The sequence below is a fragment of the Netta rufina genome (assembly GCF_964035555.1).
Source record: "Netta rufina genome assembly, chromosome: 1".
Lineage (NCBI taxonomy): Eukaryota > Metazoa > Chordata > Aves > Anseriformes > Anatidae > Netta > Netta rufina.
Window position 1 is genome coordinate 90,955,424 of NC_140123.1, and position 18,104 is coordinate 90,973,527.

The following is an 18,104-nucleotide window of genomic DNA, read 5'->3' on the forward strand; positions in this document are numbered from 1 at the left end:
TGGAAATAAAATTGTGGTAATAGTCATTGCAACTGGCAACAGGCAGCTTTAGCCTTCTGTACACAACTCACACTTCAAGAATTCTCATTGTATTGTCGTAGGTATTAGGCATCCCGTAAAAATTAATAACCAGAAAAGAAAACAAAACGCAACCCCCTTAAAAATTAAAGTAAATGTGAGCCAAGAAACATTTACCAGAAGTGAAATTCAGAATCACTTGACCTCAGTTTACTCCCTCCTTCATCGCAAAGTTGGGTGCTGTTGGTGTTGCTTTGGTGAGCGAAAAGCCACAGAATTTTATTTTACTGCCTTCATTAGTTTTTTATTGTGTGCAGTTCTGTACAGTCTTTATACTCACAACATAGATGGCACAATAAGTATAGCTTCAGGAACTTTGTGGCAATGTGAATATCAAGAAAGCAAGAGAGTTCAAGTATTATAAATAATAAAAGAAAATTGGGAATTTACTATTTTAAAATGTTTATAGTCTCTCATTTGGGCTCTCATGCTGCAAATACACAAGACATTTTCTTCAAAATGGGCAATTATAATAAAAAAAAAACACTCTCCGATGTCATAAAGCTTTTTTCATAGAGTGAGACAAATCTCTCAACATGTGAACTATGCATTTAAGATTCTAATTAACCTCTTGATTATACCAGCCTTAACAGACATGCAAAAAATAGAAAAACAAATGTTCTACATGAAGATACTTCTTAAACTAGCTCTGGGATTGAAGTTAGTGTGTCTAAAATAGCGGCTTGCTTATTAACTGATTTTATTACAAACATTTGCCATCATGATGGTCACACAGTAGCATGCCAAGATAGAATTATGTAGTATATATTTTTTCTTGATTTTTTAAGAACTGGTAAACAGAAGTTAAAAAAGAACTGTCACAGTTCCCCAAATTAAAAAGTTTTTGATGCAACTGCTCGGTACTCAAAACAAAACCCCACAGAACATCATTTGATAAATGGGGGAACTATGCCACTTAAGATTTTCAATAAATCTATTTTCATGCAGAACAGAGATATCTTCAACAATTTGTTTTGACAAAACAATAATGTCTTTGGACCTTTCATGTTTAAGCATACACATTTTTAGTGGTTGTTATTCGATTGAATTCCCAATCAATAATGAAATCTTACTGACTTTTGTTCCTAAATTAATTATTTTATTTTATTTCTTTCTAACACTAGCAGGTTGTTGAAAGAAAAGAATTTGGAATGTGTTGCACAGTCCTTATAGTTAGCAATATTAACAAGACTAACAAGGCTGCCTTCCCAGATCCTCTCAGAAAGCCAAGAGTGGACAAAAGACAACCCAGCTAATTCTTCCACTGTATCTCCGTAAAAGGCTTCCTTTATCTAGATATTTCAGGTCTTCCTGATTCTTGTCAATTTGTGTTTATACCTGAGTGTATGCGTGCACGATGCTGGTTCTTGAAGCAGATGATCTGGTAATGAGAATAGAGAAGGTGCTTCGACTAACACAGTTAGACCCAGTGGCTATTTTCAGCTTCGCAGTTGGTGCAGTTGGAAAACTTACAGCAGTTTGTATGACTGGCTTCCATGGCTCCATTTCTCTCTCTCAGGGAGATCCCACAAGATAAATCTTTACGAGTATTTACTCATCTGCCTCAGTGCATCCCTGTGGAGCTCCTGCAACCTTTCACTTCCCTTGTTCATTGTGGAGATGAGGCTGTAGAAGGGATAAATGAGAGAAAAGATTTTCAGTATGCTCATCACAGCCAGCTTTTTACCTTGTTTTGTGTCTCAGTCAATGCTTTGACATTTCTTAACCAGTGCCTAACAGAGACAATCCTAAGTCTGTGCAATATTTTAATATTTGGTGTCACTCTTTATAAATGACCATGCAGATGACTTTCCTCATTTTTGTACATACAATTATATTAATTTCTCATCAGAATGGACAGATTTATATGATCAATCCTTTTTTTTTTTTTTTTTTTGATTAATTTTAGCAACTGCATTATATTCTAAATGCAACTTGTGTTTGCATCAACTTGGAGACTGAAACTAGTCTAGAAAATGGTGATTTGCTTGTTAAATTGAATTTGTCTTGAGCACTTCAGTGTGCCATGACAAACTTCTGCATGCTGAATTTGGTCTGAAGTTTAAGTGTTGTCTTGTTATTTATCTGTGTCTGCATTTCACATGGTGTTTGCAGGTACAACACCAATCCAAATGGATTTGGGGAAGCAGACAGAGAAAGACCTTTTGGCATGTTGGGAGTCTCTGGATCCTCTCTTCTGGGGTCAGGATGCATCCACATCCATACACAAGACATTGACAGCTGTGGTGTGGAGATACAGCCAAGTGTACCCTCAGCAAGTTTGCTGATGACACCAAGCTGTGTGGTGTCGTGGACATGCTGGAGGGCAGGGATGCCACCCAGAGGGACCTGGGCAGGCTTGAGAGGTGGGCCTCTGGCAAACATGTTCAGCCAGGTCCTCAGCTGCTGCAGGGCAGCTGCTGAGCCTGCTGCATGGCTGCACGGGGTCTCTGGCACTATCTGTGGGATCGGCTCGATGCCAGCACAGAAAACACCCTCAGGATTACTCTTTCCACCTGCAAACTTCACAATCTGTGCAAAGACAGCAGCAAACCTAGTGGCTCCAGCAATGCTGCGTGTTTTGAAGGGCTTTTGACAGCCCCGCCATGATGTTTGCATAATCATGTTGGACCTTACTGAGGAGATCACATATTATTCAAGCTCTGCAGCTATATAAAGCCCCCCAATCCAGTCAAATTAAATACACATAGATGCCTTCTTCAAGCTGTCCACAGGGAAAAAAAATTCAAGGAAGGGTAAACAATTTACACTCTGACCACGTTTTCAGTTCAATCTTAAGGGCTCTTTAGAAACAAGAGTTTCAAAAGAGCATCAGGAGCATCCTGGAGCATCTGGACTGTACAGCAAAATTGCTCTCTTTGCTTTATAGTTCCTGGCCAGAAGTTCAGCCTGTGTATCCACCATCTGACCATGTGCCTGTAACAGGCAAGTTCACTGTCACAGCTTGCAGGAGAACATACATGGGATGCTTGGCTTCCAGACAATTAAAACAATTAAATCAAAACAAAACACAACAGCCAACCCAAAGAGCACAAGCAGAGGAGAGCCCCCCAGCCTTCAGACACCCCTGTGATGCCAATCCTAACAGCTCCTTTGTGGTGCTGGCCAGGCTTCCGAGTTGGGACACATACGCTTGAATTTTTAACCACCTTTTGTGGTTAATTACGAAAACTAAAGGCCACACGTGCTGCAGGCCAGGAGCTACCTTCACTGTAGATGTGAATGAAACTTCAGTTCTCTGTAGATTTAACCTGGTAAACAACTTTTGGATTGCCTGACAACTTGGAAGGAGGGGATGACTCCTTGCCAAAAACATGACTGGACGTGCTGCTATTCAAAGCTGGATGGCTAGCGTGTGGCAGAGAAATGCTTTGTCGGGTGTGGGAAGGGGCTTGGTTGCTGCGAGGGGCTGCAGGGGGCAGGCAGTGGAGGAGGTGATGGTGGCTCTTCTGCAACAGCTACCAGCTGGGTTTTGGAGCAGGAGTGAAAGTTTCCCTCAGGAGTTAGCCCAGTGCTTCCTTGGCAGAGTGGTGCTGGGATCCAAACTGTGATGCACTTAGGGAGAGGTTAAACTCTCAATTCTCTTCCCTGCAGGTATTATTCTAAGAAATACTTGTCCTTGTGTCTTGTGCCATCTCCATCAGAGACTCTTGATGGCACTTCTTTGTGTCAGTTGTCTCCAATCTTCCTTTGTCACTTTTCTTAACTTTGTAAAATGTTACTTGTGATTTTTTTTTGTTTGTTTCTGTATTGGGATCATCATATAAGTTCTGCTTTTCCATTTTGTAATCCTCTAACTCTACAGCAGTTTATTTCATTTTAATTTGATTATCAATACTAATATTGATACTAATATTGATATTAATGAAATACCAGTTAGAAATTCCCACCACAGTCCATGTAGAAGGAGAAGAGGGCAGGGTGGAGAAAGGGTTGTCTGTTGTACAAATTAGGTAGCAGTAGTTTAAATTGTCCCTTGCTGAAAGATCAAATTAACGTGCACAAAACCAGAAACCTTCGAAAGAGTGTGTGGTGAGAGGCTTCTAAGCAAGAAAGAACCAAAGGCATCTCCAAAGCAACGTGTGCTGAGTCCACAGCACCTGCAATTTAATTATTAAACAAAACCAATGGTAGGTGGCAGGTCGGGCTGCAGCAGGATATGTTCCCATGACCCTAGCCCAGAAAAGTAAGGGAATAAAAATAGAGAGTTAAGGGAGAAGATTGATCTTTCCACTTTCATTTTATTTGCATTGTTAATAAGGCAAGCTGATTAGCCATTAAGCTTTTGATCTCATCTCTGATCTCTTATCAGACTTGTTCACAAACACAACGCTTTGACCGTGACTTCATGCTACTGTAAAAATCCCATCCAGGTGTTTGGGCCATCGATACGACACACATGTGGCTAGAGGGGGCTAGCTTCTCCACTGGAGCATGCATCTGGTGAAGCTGAACTCGTTATTGCTCTAGGATATCTCCGGAGGGCAGCTAACACTGAAGCGGTGGGAGCAGGCTGCAGAAGTAGATGATTACGGTGACTCATGAGGGTTTATCTTGCACAGTCAAAATGCTTCATAAAGATCGGAGAGTTGAGCTAAATCTGAGGCTTCCTGTGACTGCCGAGGCAAATAAAGGGCGTGCAGGGGAACAGAGCCATCTCCAGAAAGCCCTAAAAGGCACTGGAAGGTTGTCTTTAATGTGATATAAGTCTCAATGAGATGCAGTTCTTGTCATGTTCCCAATTTAAATATATATATATATATATATATATATATATATATATAATGCTGTTTATAAAAACAAAACAAAACACTTTTCTCAAAAATAAATATAAAATATCTTTTTTTTTTTTTTTTTTTTTTTTTTAAGGTCTCTGCAAAGTTTGTGTTCTTAATCTGTAGCTTTCTTATAAGTAAAAAATAAAAGGTTTTAAACTTCCTGGAGGTAACCTTTGGTTGGCTGCATATCCATAACATGAAGTAGAAGAGAAGGGTGCTGACTGTAGTGCTGTATTTTTTTTAGAGAAATTATTTCAACAGCTCTCAGCACTGATCATGAGTTCAGCGATACATTTTAATTTGAAGTTGTCCTTCAGGGACAGATGTCTGATCCCCTTGCTATGTCTGGCAAGTATTAAGGAGTTACCTACCACTGCTGCTCACGTAGCTCAGACGAAGCAGTGGGGAGAGCAAGAACGTGGGCTGACAGAGGACCTTACTGGCATTTTCTTCCTGGTGAAGAAAATGTAAGGAGTTACTTCATTAGAGCATCTCTGATGATGAATCAATCACACATACCACTTACGCGGTTAACAGATGTTCCCATTAAGTTTCTGTAGCTTAAGTGCACATAAACAATTCAGAGACAAATAAAACTCATTTGAATGGCTTTTTACACAGCTAACACTAATAGGATAATAACTGGGCAGGGCAGATTTAGAAACAATGCACAATGAAAAAGTTGAGGACCCTCCAGAAATGTCATCTGAGTGGCAAAGAGCCTGAACAAATTCAGGCTTTTCTGTCCATGCAACCCTGCACCAAGGAAAAGTTAAAAATCCTAAACTGAAGGGAAAAGTGGTAACAATGTTTTTCATTTTCTTGCAAGAAATGAAAAGCAATGCAGAACTGTAATGAGTAAACGCTAGACAATATACACAGATAATTCATGTGAGTCATCTCGGCGGGCAAGGAAAGCTGCTGATCAGATACTGCCCTTCAAGTCCTTGGTGATACTGAAACACCTGGCTGCTCTCCGCTCGCCTCCAGCTTCTGGAGAGTCCTTGTGAAGCTTCTTCTGTGGCTCCTGTTTTCGGCTGAAATAACATGAACTGAATTTCTTCCTGATAACCGAAAAATGCGTGCGGCCGGCACAGCCAAACGTGGGAGTCCCGGAGCACAGGCCCGCTGCCAACTGCCCTGCTCCTGGTGGCTGTGTCTCCTTCCTACAAGCAGACATCAAAACACCATTTCTCAGGCCAAAGGAGTAACTTGCTTTAGCGGCCCTGCGATTAGGGATTTGTTTTTCAAAGGTAATTTTCTTGCAATGATTGAGGCCCCAGGCAACTGGGGAGACAGGCTGACAAATGAGAGATGCATTCCTCGTGGCACTCATGCAGAGCAATGGCACTTTGTCACCAGGACTTTCCTTAACTTCACAACGGCAACGTCAAGTCAAATTTAACTAATTTCTTTATAACAAAGATTAATTCTTGAGAAAATCCCCACAGGATCAGGCTGCCACTTAGTTACCTTTCAAAGCTCAATAATAATGGAGTAGACTGTATCGCAGCATTGCTTCTGGGAGCTCTGTTAATTTTTCCAGTTTCTGAATACTCAGATCTTTATTTCTGATAAAGTGGTAACACAGCTGGACAAAAATTGAAAGCAGCTATTGCCTCTGATAAAACTGTTCAAAGACAGATAATGCTCATCTTTTCCTCATGATTTTCATTAATGTTTGTTTGAGTGGAAATATTCCCCCCACCATGACTCACCAGCGCCGATCATCTTCAGCACTTGAGGCCTTCAAGGCCTCAGCAGTGACTTTTGCAGCACACGGGGTGAGTGCTATGCCCCCTAAGTGAGACCAAGCGCTGCTCTGCAGAGCCTTCAGCAAATGGCAGGACAAGGGGCAGTGCTGCCAGCAATCTGGGACATAATTCTGAGTTAAATATTTGTAGCAGCAGCAATGCTGATTTTGATTGAACCCAAAAATGGCATGGCTAGTCGTTAGAGGAGGAAACCTCATTCCTCCTCATGTCATTAACTCAAGACACTCTGTCTCTGTCTACCCAGGTTTTATTGCACGTTTCCCAGCTCTGTTACCATCTGCGCGGTCCTGCAGACCGCAGCAAGAGGGAGGACATGGTGCCAAGAGCTCACTCTTTAATGTTCTTCTTCGGCCATGTCTGGAGGTACTCAGGGGAGGACAACAAGTGTGGGAGATTTGCTCGGTCCCTTTCCCAACTGGAATCAAAATTAGCGCGTAGTTTTCTCGCCTATTCTTCTATTGACAAAGCATAGATGCACTCAGAAGGCAGCGAGCACAAACAATAGACCTACATGCAGGCAGAAACACTCGTTGGAGGAATCTGCTCATGCTTTTTTTTTTTTTTTTTTTTTTTTTTTTGAATTGTTTCACACTGAGGGCTCTCTCCAAGGGCCTGTCAGTGTGCACACCCTGTTTTGAACATGGAGCTGGTTTGCTCCCGTTCTCCTCCATGCCAAGGTCTGGCTGAAGCTATCACGGGGAGCTGCATGGAGGCTGCACTGGTGTTTGCCAGTGCTCAGCCCCAGGAAGATGTGCGTGTGCTGTGAGGACTTGGGTCATGCAGCAGGGCTGGTCTGCGTGTCACCTGGCAGGGGTTACGGGCAGGTGGCTTTGGGCAGGAGCTCCAGCTTCTGCACAAAAAGATGTGGTATGCACAGGGACAGGCTTTGTGAGGCAGAGGAGAAGGGGAGTGCTCCCAGGTGCCTGGTACCTGCAAGGTGCTCAGAAATGTGAGAAAATGGAAGCTATGGAAAAGCACAGCTGTTCTGTATGGCATGCATGTTTCTATGCATTACATGAGGTGAGAACAGCAGTGCCATGCCATTCAAAGCCACTCTGTGCCTGCTTACCTCAGCAGCCCTATTTCTGCTTCAGGACTGCCTCAGGACTGGTCTCCTGGTAAGCATGGGCACTTGTGTGGCCGGGGATAGGCTCCAGAGACCTGGGCAGATGTGCTGAGGCACTCCACTCCTGGGACTACTCATAGCTGCCCGGAGCCAGGGGAAGGTGTCAGGGGTCCGTGCGTCTCAACCCAGGTAGCACCCATGCAGCCACCAATCATCACTGCAGGCACACTTTGTCTCTTTCTTGCTTACTCAGGATGCATCACCAAAGTTAAAAAGTAAACCAGAGAGCGGATCGTTACGCCAGGCATCAGCAGCTCAATATTTTTGAAATACAGCTTTGCAGCTTAATATTTACAAACTTTGCTTTACAACGTTCAGTGGTATTCATGTGTTTGGTAATTGGTATGTTGCATGTTTTATGTGTATCCTTTATCCCATAGGCAGTTCCTGAATTGAGTTTGTTTTATTTTATTTTGTTTTCTTCCTGATTGATCAGGACCAGTAAGTAATCTTCAGAAAATTTGTTTGTTCTGTTTGTTCCTGTCTTCTTCCTAAATGTGTTTGATGAGTGGGTGATTTGTTTGTGCTGTCATTACAAAAACCATATGTTAATGTGGTCTTATGGAGGAGTGTTTTTATTATTTTAAGAGTTCAGCTAAGGATGTTTCCAAAGGAGTCATAATTGCTCTTCTAAGTACAAAGGCTGAACAATGACTGGCTTACAAATAATGCCAAAAATCTGTTCAGCTCAGTCTAATTATTTCAAAGACTAAAATCTGTTTCTCAGAAATGTCTTCTTTCCACAGTCTGAACTCCTTAACGCACTAAGAAATTATGTTTATTCAACTTCTCTATGGATTTACATTCCTAGTGCCCTGAGACTAGGTAAAGTATCTGCTTTTTCATGTAGGCATTTTTTCAATGTATGCAAAAACCTTAAGGCTGCTATTTGTGTGAAAGAGAGAGCTTCCTGGGGGAACAGCCTGGCAGAAGTGCCACAGCTAACGTGGCCAAATTGCTGATATTTGTGGCGTCCATCAGGAGAGGAACCAGCAACTTTTGAAGCAGACCGGTATTTTCACAGGTGGGCCCTCTGGCTTTTGTGTGTAAAGGGCTAGGACCAAGCTGCCAGCCCAGTGACACATCTAGGTGATGATACTGGGTGAAAAGGGTTGGTCATAAGTCAACTTCTAGTGCATCTTCTGTGTTGTGATGGGCCTAGTGTCGGAACCCATGCCCTTTGGTTGTCCTCCCCATGGCAGTCAAACCTGGGGGGAGCTTTCTGCCTGGGTAGACTGGCAGCTGTGCTGGTGCTGGCTGGTCAGTATTTTTGGAAACACCGACCTTGTGAGGGTGTTTGGCATTGCAGCTGAGCAAGAGACAGCTGCTGCAGATTTTGTCAGGGATGACATCAATTTATGCCATGAGAGACCCGGTGACATCTGGGGTCTGGATGTGATGTAAGGAAAGCACTGTGAGTGTAGTGGTGGTAGTACCGGTCCCTAAAATGGCTGGTCCCTAAGGGACTGAATGTAAGCTGGCAAAAGAAGAGTAGCATGTGGTAGAGATTCTGCCATGTATTTTGTATATAAACTATTAGATAAGGACTATTATTCTGTGCTACAGAGGTAAAGAAAATGAAAAGAGGAAAATAGCTCTGCACCTGGCCAAGACCTTGAAAAGGACAGACTTTTCGGAATAATTTTCAGAAAACAATTCCAAACTCCCTGTTGCAAAGCCTCCTACACAGCCTTTGCAAACAACCGCTCAGAGGAGACCTTTAAACAAAGGAGAGCAATATCATGGCAACATTTTGTGAGATCAATATTGCAGATAAATGCTACACATTCATAAGTATGTGTCAGCCAAAATAAGTTACTAATGAAGCTTCTTTCTTGTGTATTGAAATGAGAAGTGAACAGGGGTTAAAAAAAAAAAAAAGTAGAAAATATTAATTCTTCAGTGAGAGACAACATGTTGTACACATGTCATACAAACGCAGTTTGAAAGCATGTGTATATATATATATAAAAAAATTATATTTTACATAAACAGTGCATATATTATATAAATGTCATTAGGTTATAAATATTACCTAAAATAAGTTCATATCAATTTCTATTTCGTGTGTCTGTGTGCATGTGTAATACCAAATCTATATTATTAGATTCTTGATGATTTCTACATGCTTCAGCAAGTTGATAGAGGAAGTTGATAAGACAACGAAAGACCCAGCCTGGTATTTGGGTTCAGGTCTTGTTTTGTCTTAGGCCTCCTACATCTTTGTAGGTGAGGGTCTCTATGCCCCATCTGCAACACATCTCACAAAGAATTTGGGAGGATAAATAATTTAAAGAATGAAAAGCTCAAATCCGTAGTGGGCAAGGCCAGCCAAATATCTCAGGTGAGCAAAAAAATAATGGGCATTTTTTTTCTCAAGGATTCCTTTGTAGGATTTCTTGCTCTATGCTTCCTGGCCTTCGGAAGTGTCTTTTGCTGATTATTGACATTTGGGATATTGCATGATCTTAGCATGGGGTTTGGAAGTCCGTGTGAAACAATAGGTCTGTCATGGATGCTGACTGAGGAAATAGGAAGTTGTATTCATGGTTTTGCATTGGTTTTCATCCAGGTTTGTAACTGTGAAATGCAATAGACTTAAAAAATATGTTGGGCCTTGTTGGCATGTTCTGACAGCAGCACCACAGGGCACTGCAGACATCTAACGAGGAACAGATTTGCAGAATCACAGAATAGCTGGGGCTGGCAGGGAGCTCTGGAGGCCACCTGCTCCAAGCCCTGCCCAAGCAGGGCCACCCAGAGCAGGCTGCCCAGGGCCGTGCCCAGGCGGCTTCAGGAGATCCCCAAGGAGGAGCCCCCACAGCTCTCCGGGCAGCCTGTGCCAGGGCTCAGTAGTTTCCAAAGGCTGGATTCCTTGTGCCACCAGGGAGAGGAGGCAGGGAGCCCAGGATACCACTTCCCACCACTGTGCTTTTGGCAGGGGCCAGCCTGCGTGGTGCCTGCCCTCGGGAGCAGCAGCTTGGTCCCCACCATCTTGGTCCCCCACAAGTGCTGCAGTTTGCGTTGCCACATCATCATCAGCTCACTGAAGGGATTGGAGCAGAAAAGAAGATACATCAAGAAGAGACAAATGCATTTGTGTGCATTGCATTTGCAGTCCCTGGGAAGTGTCTGGCGAGGCCTCTCAGGCTGTGGTGTGAGCAGACCCCCAACAAGGCCAGACCCACGCTGCCTCTGCTCAGGGCCTGCAGCAAACCAATGCCTTCACAGCTGAGGCTCTTCCACATACTTTGCCTGGTTAACAACTCAAAACCAACCCAGATTAGGTTTAGGAGTTTTGGGGAGGACCAGGGAGTTTTGCTGTGGACCAAAAAGAGACCAGGTTTTTATTTGTTTCTTGCTTCTTTCTATGCAAGCTCCCTATTTCTGCCCCTTCCTTGCTTGGCTTAGTATGCCACGCTTACATGGCCAGCTCCTGCTGCCCAAAATGCTAAAAGTGACTTTAATGTTGTTGTCTGTCCTTGTTAATTGGACCAAAGGACAGAAAGCTCTTCCTCAGTTGGCTGTGTCATAGAAAAAATGCTAGCAACTTAAAACTAACTAACTAAATAAAAATAAAGTGATGCTAAGCTTGTTACAAGATATTCTCTTGTTGAATATTCCCAATGTTTTCCTTTTGGGTTGAACTACTAAGAGCAGCCAATTGGAGACATGGCCTAGTGTTGTTAGTTTGAAGCACAGGATCACTTCTGTAAAAAAATGATCTTGTATTTGCTCCAGACTATGTTTCTAGCAGGATCAGCAGGAAAGGAGGCATCGTGACACTTTTGGTGTAAAGCTCTCCGTGTGTCTGCTACGTGACACTGTGTGCCATAATTGATGGAAACCAGCATGATGGACAAGATGGTGGCCTCCCCAGAGCTGAACTGCAGCTAAACCCTAGGGAAAATCTCCGTTCTGGCTCCTAGACAGAAACCCACCCACTAGTTTTCTTTGGAAAGAACAAGAATTCAAACGTTGGTTTGGCCTGAAAATTGTTCTGACTACCCTAAAGGCAACAGGAAGGTGATTCTGCAAAGCCACAAGAAGAAAGTATTTTAATTCACAGATCATTTCCCTGATTTAAAATGTTAATTTTTATCTAACATTTTCCTTATTCCAAAACCACATTGAGTTTCAAGTTGCATTTCCTCTGAAACCAGAAAGCGATCATACTGAAATGCAGTAAGAGGAACTAAAAATACATTTTAATATTTTTCCTTTTTGTGCCTTTCCCTGCCTCCCCAGATGTCTGAGGAGCAAAACAGGATGCTACTGTTGCAAGAATTTTGGGGGGAGAAGCAAATGGTGCAAGACGCCATCAGGGAGTCAGTACATTTGGCATAGGCAGGGTATTTCAGAAGAACTTCCTAGCTAGGGCTGCACGCAGATGGGATGTGGCTCTGGTGAAGTAGTTGGCAGGTGCCTCTGTATTTAACCGAGCTAACCGAACAGGGAACAGATAGAGCCCTCTAACTGTGCTTAGTCTGTGCAGTTCCTTATCTTGCACCAAGCAGATTGAAAAACCCTGAAGAAAATACATGCCCATGGTCCGTGTTACATGGATTTCGCTAGGGATTCTTTGCTAGGGAAGCTGTCGAGAGACTAAGAGATGGCTTCACAAGCTGCTTGTCAGGAAGGATAACTCGGGGGTAATCTGTATCTGAGATTTTGCCTCCATGTCACCAGCAATAAGATAATATCCATCTGTCCCTGTAGGATCTGCTCCTAAGGAAAGGAGAGGAAAGCAAGTTTCTCTTTAGCTCAAGAACAGCAGAAATGCCATTACGTATCCAGAAGTATGCACACAAGGCTCACAAGACCTGCTAATATTCTGACGTGAAATGTTCCTACATCTTGCAGTGTCACACCAGTATGTGCAGGGGAGGCTCAAGGCACCACCACCTCACCATCTTAGCACTGGCCCATGCTTTGCAAAGTCGCATGTGGCTGCGGATTGTTCAGAGCAGGAGACAGGGGCCTGCTATCAGCAGGATCCAGTCACTGCCCCGTAATGCATTTTTATTAGCTTATAATGAAATGTGAGGAATTAATCACCACTCAATTACATTTTTAAGTAGACTGCTGTATTTTAACGGGTGTGTGCATGTTTGCCTGCTTTTAATTATCCGGTGAATGCAAAGTTAGGGTGCTACAACCTAAGAATCCAGCTTGGCCCACCTGTGAGCACATCCCCAGCACAGAGGTGGGCTGGGATGGCAAACAAAGCAGAGCAGGAGGACAAGGACACGCTCCCAGCTGGCAAACACAAAGAGCCATAAGACGGGATATGCAGCTGAGCCTTGTTCTCCCTCCTTGCTTTTTGCTCCCAGGTCTCTCTCAGGTGCCTCACTCATTCCCATTGAGCGCCCACCAAGGTCCTTCTTTTGTGTTGGGATGGGTGATACCGGGCTTCATCTCAGGTTTATCTCAGGGTTCTCTCTCTCTCTTTTTTTTTCTTTTTTTTTTTTTTTTTTTTTTTTTTTTCTAGTCTGTATCTGTAGTACTGGATATCCCAGTTTGTTTTGGCCTTGCCTACCGGGAATGTCAAATAAGGATAAAATTAAACTGTGGGTAGACAAAACATAATGATGTTTCTACAGTGAAATATGATACATATTAAAATCAACTCATTCATTAGTGCTCGCATTGTGAACTTATTAAATGCTCTCAGTTAACATCAATCTTTTAAGAATTCCTACTTTAATGTCTAGTGCTGCAAACAGCTGCTTTCTGTTTACAAAATAAATGGAGTCTTTCACAGTATAAAAAAAAAATGAGATAAGAATTTTTATTTCTTTCCAACATAGTCCATGAAAAATAGTCCTTTGGTGCCTTCCATATACACACACCACTAACTGCGTTTGCTGTAGGGCAGCCTTGCGCAAACATTGTCTTAACGTACAGTATCATGCTTTTTCACTTCTGTATGTTAATTTATTATGATGACTTCCCAAGAAGTTGAATAGTATTTTTAAAATCTCTTTTAATTCTTAACTCATACTGAGATTCCTCTGCAGTGCTGAGGTCTGCACCTAGCACTTGACCAGTGAAAAACGCTCAGGCAAAAACAATATTGAAATAAGGAATGAAAGCACACCGGTGAACTTCACAAAGAAGCAAAGGGTCATCATTTCATGCAAGGGATTATGTAGATGTAGGTAAAACACACAAATGGTTCCCAAGCAAGGGTCTGCTCAAAACAGCTGGCAGATTTAATCACAGTTTGAACAGACTGCAGATTGTCCATTGCGGTCATGTCAACAGAGGTCTGCTGTGTGGAAATGGGAGAGTGTGAACATCCCATCTCAGAAGGTCCTTCCACGGCCCCCAAATCCTCTGCTTTTCCTTTGGCTGTAGCAGATATCCCAAGCACTTAGGGTAAGGCACCCCAAACAGACACATGCACATTTCTGTGAGGTCCTTTCCTTAAACACTGATTACCGCATCTGCTCAGACTCCTCTTACCCACCCTCTCCTTTACCACTTTTTGAGGAGCCAGCATGATTATCGCTTAGGTTGCTCTCCCTTCTCCATCTCACAGCCTATAAAGGTGCACCTTTCCCCTCTTCAGGTTCAGTTCTGCTCCCTGGGTCACTTCTGAATTTGCCCAGAAACACACATTCTTTAAAAACAGTCAAATTAGAAAGACGAATTGCTTCTGCTCCGCAGGTGAAAAAAAAAAATAAATAATCAAATGGGCAGCAAAGTAGAGCAGAAGAGCAAGAAAGGGAATGTGACAGGGAACATGATGCAATCCAGAAGGCAGGATCGCTCAAGGGCTTCTGCTGGGCCACCATAAAGGTGCACGTGGAAAGATGACTGGTCCTTTACGTGTACTGGCACAAAATAAATCACGAGAAAGGCAAAAAGCCATAACCAACTGCACTGAGCTGGAAGATTTTTGCAGTTTCTTATTCATTATTATAAAAGATATGTGGTTGTTTTCCTAAAAACAGGAAAACATACACTGGAATTACTACAAAGCACTCTCAATTACTTGAGTATAAATAAAGGAAAATTATGGTCTATGTTTTATTGCAAATGCATCATACCTTGTGCTAAATTTTGTAATTACTTTGCTGTTATATCAAGTAAGTAGGATTTTGGAGGCACGAATGAGGGAAGGTCTCATCCATTGTGACAAATTAAACCACCATAAGCAAATATTGTGGAATCAAAAAAGTGTATTTATACCACACATAAAATTGAGCTAGTCTGCCTTTTATGATGGCAGCCAAAGAAAAGTATAAATAAGTGTAAAATCTTTTAGAAGATGGGGTAATAATTCCTGATTACACTATAGTTAGGCTGTTTATGTCTAAAGTACAGTTCCACAAGGTCTTAAGCCATGCTTTATAGCAGCTTTTGATTGATCTTGGTACTGTAAAACGTGATGGTTTCTAAGTTACCAAACACTGTTTTTGAAGATGTTAAGATGTTAACTTCCATATATTTTTATTTGGGGAAGAAACTTTTTTTTTTTTTTAACCCCAGCACTGTGGACATTATAACAATTTATTTCACAGTGATCCTGGAGTCACTTCTCCGCTAATGGTAACTGAATTAAGAGCATCAAGGCAAAACATTTTTCACTCACAACCTCCCCTCAGACAAATAGATCAATAATCCAGAGATATTCGGCTTTATCGTAACTCCCCATGTAAAGTAACTACTTTATGCTTGATGTAAGAATAAGACGACTAATCCTGACTTTTGTACAAAGCAGATGTTTGCTAAACCCAGCTTCAACTTGCTGCCAATGAAAATATGATCTGGAAAGGTCTGTGATTTTTTTTTAGGACAATTCATCACAGGGATTAGGCACCTCCAGAAGCAATACATTATCAACTCCTGATTTGGAAGAGTTAATTCACTGTGCTGCCAACTGACGTGAAATGAAGGAATTGCAGGGAAAGGAAGTTTCAGCTTTGATATGAAAAAATGAGCAGAATGAAACTGGGACATCAAAAGGGAGCTTTTTATAGAAAACACACTATAAAGCTGAAATTCTGCTCCAGTCACCCTGTTCACTCCCAGCAGAAATATTAACTGATGACAAGGTTTGTGTGCTTCTTGGTCCCTTCTTACAACAGGGTAAACTCAGACTAAGCTACCTGCTTCCACATCATCAAAACTATGTACAATGCTGTTCTTGACCCTTGACATTCGCTTTCCTTCTAGTGAATCCTCGACATGTATCTTTAAACAAAGGAATATCAATATCCTAAAGACACCAAATTAATAAACAGAATGTAGTTTTGTTTGGGACAATGCCTTAGTCAGTGGGCTACTGCTTCTTCCTGTAGGTAGAGGAGTAAAATCAGCCTCCAGAGAACTCTTTCCTGTAGATTCGGATTTCGAGAGATTCAAAATCTTGTAGGCAGCCTTTCCATATGTGCAAACTTGAAGCTGAACTCAAATGGATGGCAGAACTGAAAAGCAAGACTGACACAGTAAATCAAAATAATGTATGGCAATTTAAGTATCTTGGAAAATTTGCTCTTTCTGATTTATTCCAAAATAAATGCATGACTTATTTATAATCTTCATTTTCATGTAGCATAGAATACTTTGGTATTGCTTTGTCAAATGAAAGTCAGAGGATTTTACCTATTATAGGGTTAAATTTTGGAGTCCCTTGCATGCATGTATATGCAGTTTCAACTTCCTGGATGCAGTAGAATTTACATGTTGAAAACCTATTTTGTTAGTTATCCTACCACATCTAACCAATACAGAATTAATCACCAATTTTTCCATGCCTTTTCCTATCTTGTTTTAAATATTCAAAGCAATGACTTATGCTGCTGGGTAGGTATCAGAACCCAAGTGTTTGCTAATATTTAGCTTCAATTTTAGTGTCAATAAAAACAAGAAGTTTTTATACTTTTAAATTTGATCAACTTTCTTTAGTTTTATTTAATAAATTGAACTGTAGTTCAGATTGCATAACAATCCTGAATATTCAAACCTGTTTTAGAAGAACATATAAGCATCTGTTAAATTTAGGGGCTGGCATAACCAGGAAGAACAATAAACATGGCCAATATTCCCCCTTTTTTTTTTTGGTGACAATTATCATCTCTGAAGCTGTAAACACATAAAGCTTGGAATCCCAGCCTTAGGAAGCTTTAAAACTGTACTCTACTGAAGACACTGTTAATCAAACAGGTTTTTTTTTTTGTTGTTGTTTTTATTCTGTTTTGTTTTGTTTTACTTCTTGCTCTTTAAATTATAACTTTTAATCTCCATGCCAATTTTCTGCTCTTTCATAAATCCTCTTAATATTTCTTCTGCTATTGAGATGGAACTAAAATTAGGGTTTCAAATGTGCTTGCAAAAGTCTTGTGAAAAGGAGATAATGCATACCTGGTCTCTTAGGCAGCATCTCTGCTTTTCAAAACTGTGTTGGTCTTTCGCTCTCTACACTTGCTTGACACTGCTCCTAGGTTTCATTCAGCGTTTTGTCTCTCCGCTGGAACAGCTTTGTTCTCCATCACATTGCCTTAGCAGCACGAGGTCACACCTGGCCAACACTACTGTCATTTGTTGTTTTCAGTCCTGCGTTTACTTTATTGCATTCCTCTCTGGTGTCTGTATATTACAATACATGCTCATTGATAATAATCAGCTTCCTTCCTTCTTTTCTACATGACTTCACGACTTCCCAAGACAACAGATAGGACAAACCCGTGCTCCACATCCCCCAGTGCTCCTCCCAGCCTGAGGCATCCACCATCACCTTGTGCTTCAGGCAACGCTGTCACTGCTGGCAACCGGAGCTGATCAATGCAGAACTGACTGAGGCGTTGCCAAATGTTCCACCCGGTTATATTTTATTTGCCATGTTTGCTTCATTGACTAATCCCGTGATTCTCTGTTCAGTACTGAGATTTACTGAGGATAGGCTTACAGGTTTACTGAGTTTGTTCGATCATTTTTTCTCCTTTTGAAATAATTGCTAAATTAGCAATGAAAGCATGCAGAGCTGGGGATTCAAAACTGCATGCAAAACTATTTATCAATTAAACTTAATATGCATGACCTAAAAAAAGTCCACAAGAAGAAACTAGGAAGACAATCAGACTTAAAAACAGCAGCAAAAACAATCTCAGCTACAAAAAGAACTTAGAAAAGTAATTGAGGGTTCTGGACATCTATTGTAAGGAGAAACACCAAGGAGCGTGTCAATGCAATAGGAAGAACAATAAAGAAGTTATTAAAATTCTTGAAATAAAGAATTTCCAGGAGCATCAGAATCTGGAGTCTAGCCTTCACCCTACAGCATCTGTGTTTTATCACTTTGTTGAGATAGCAGAAAGA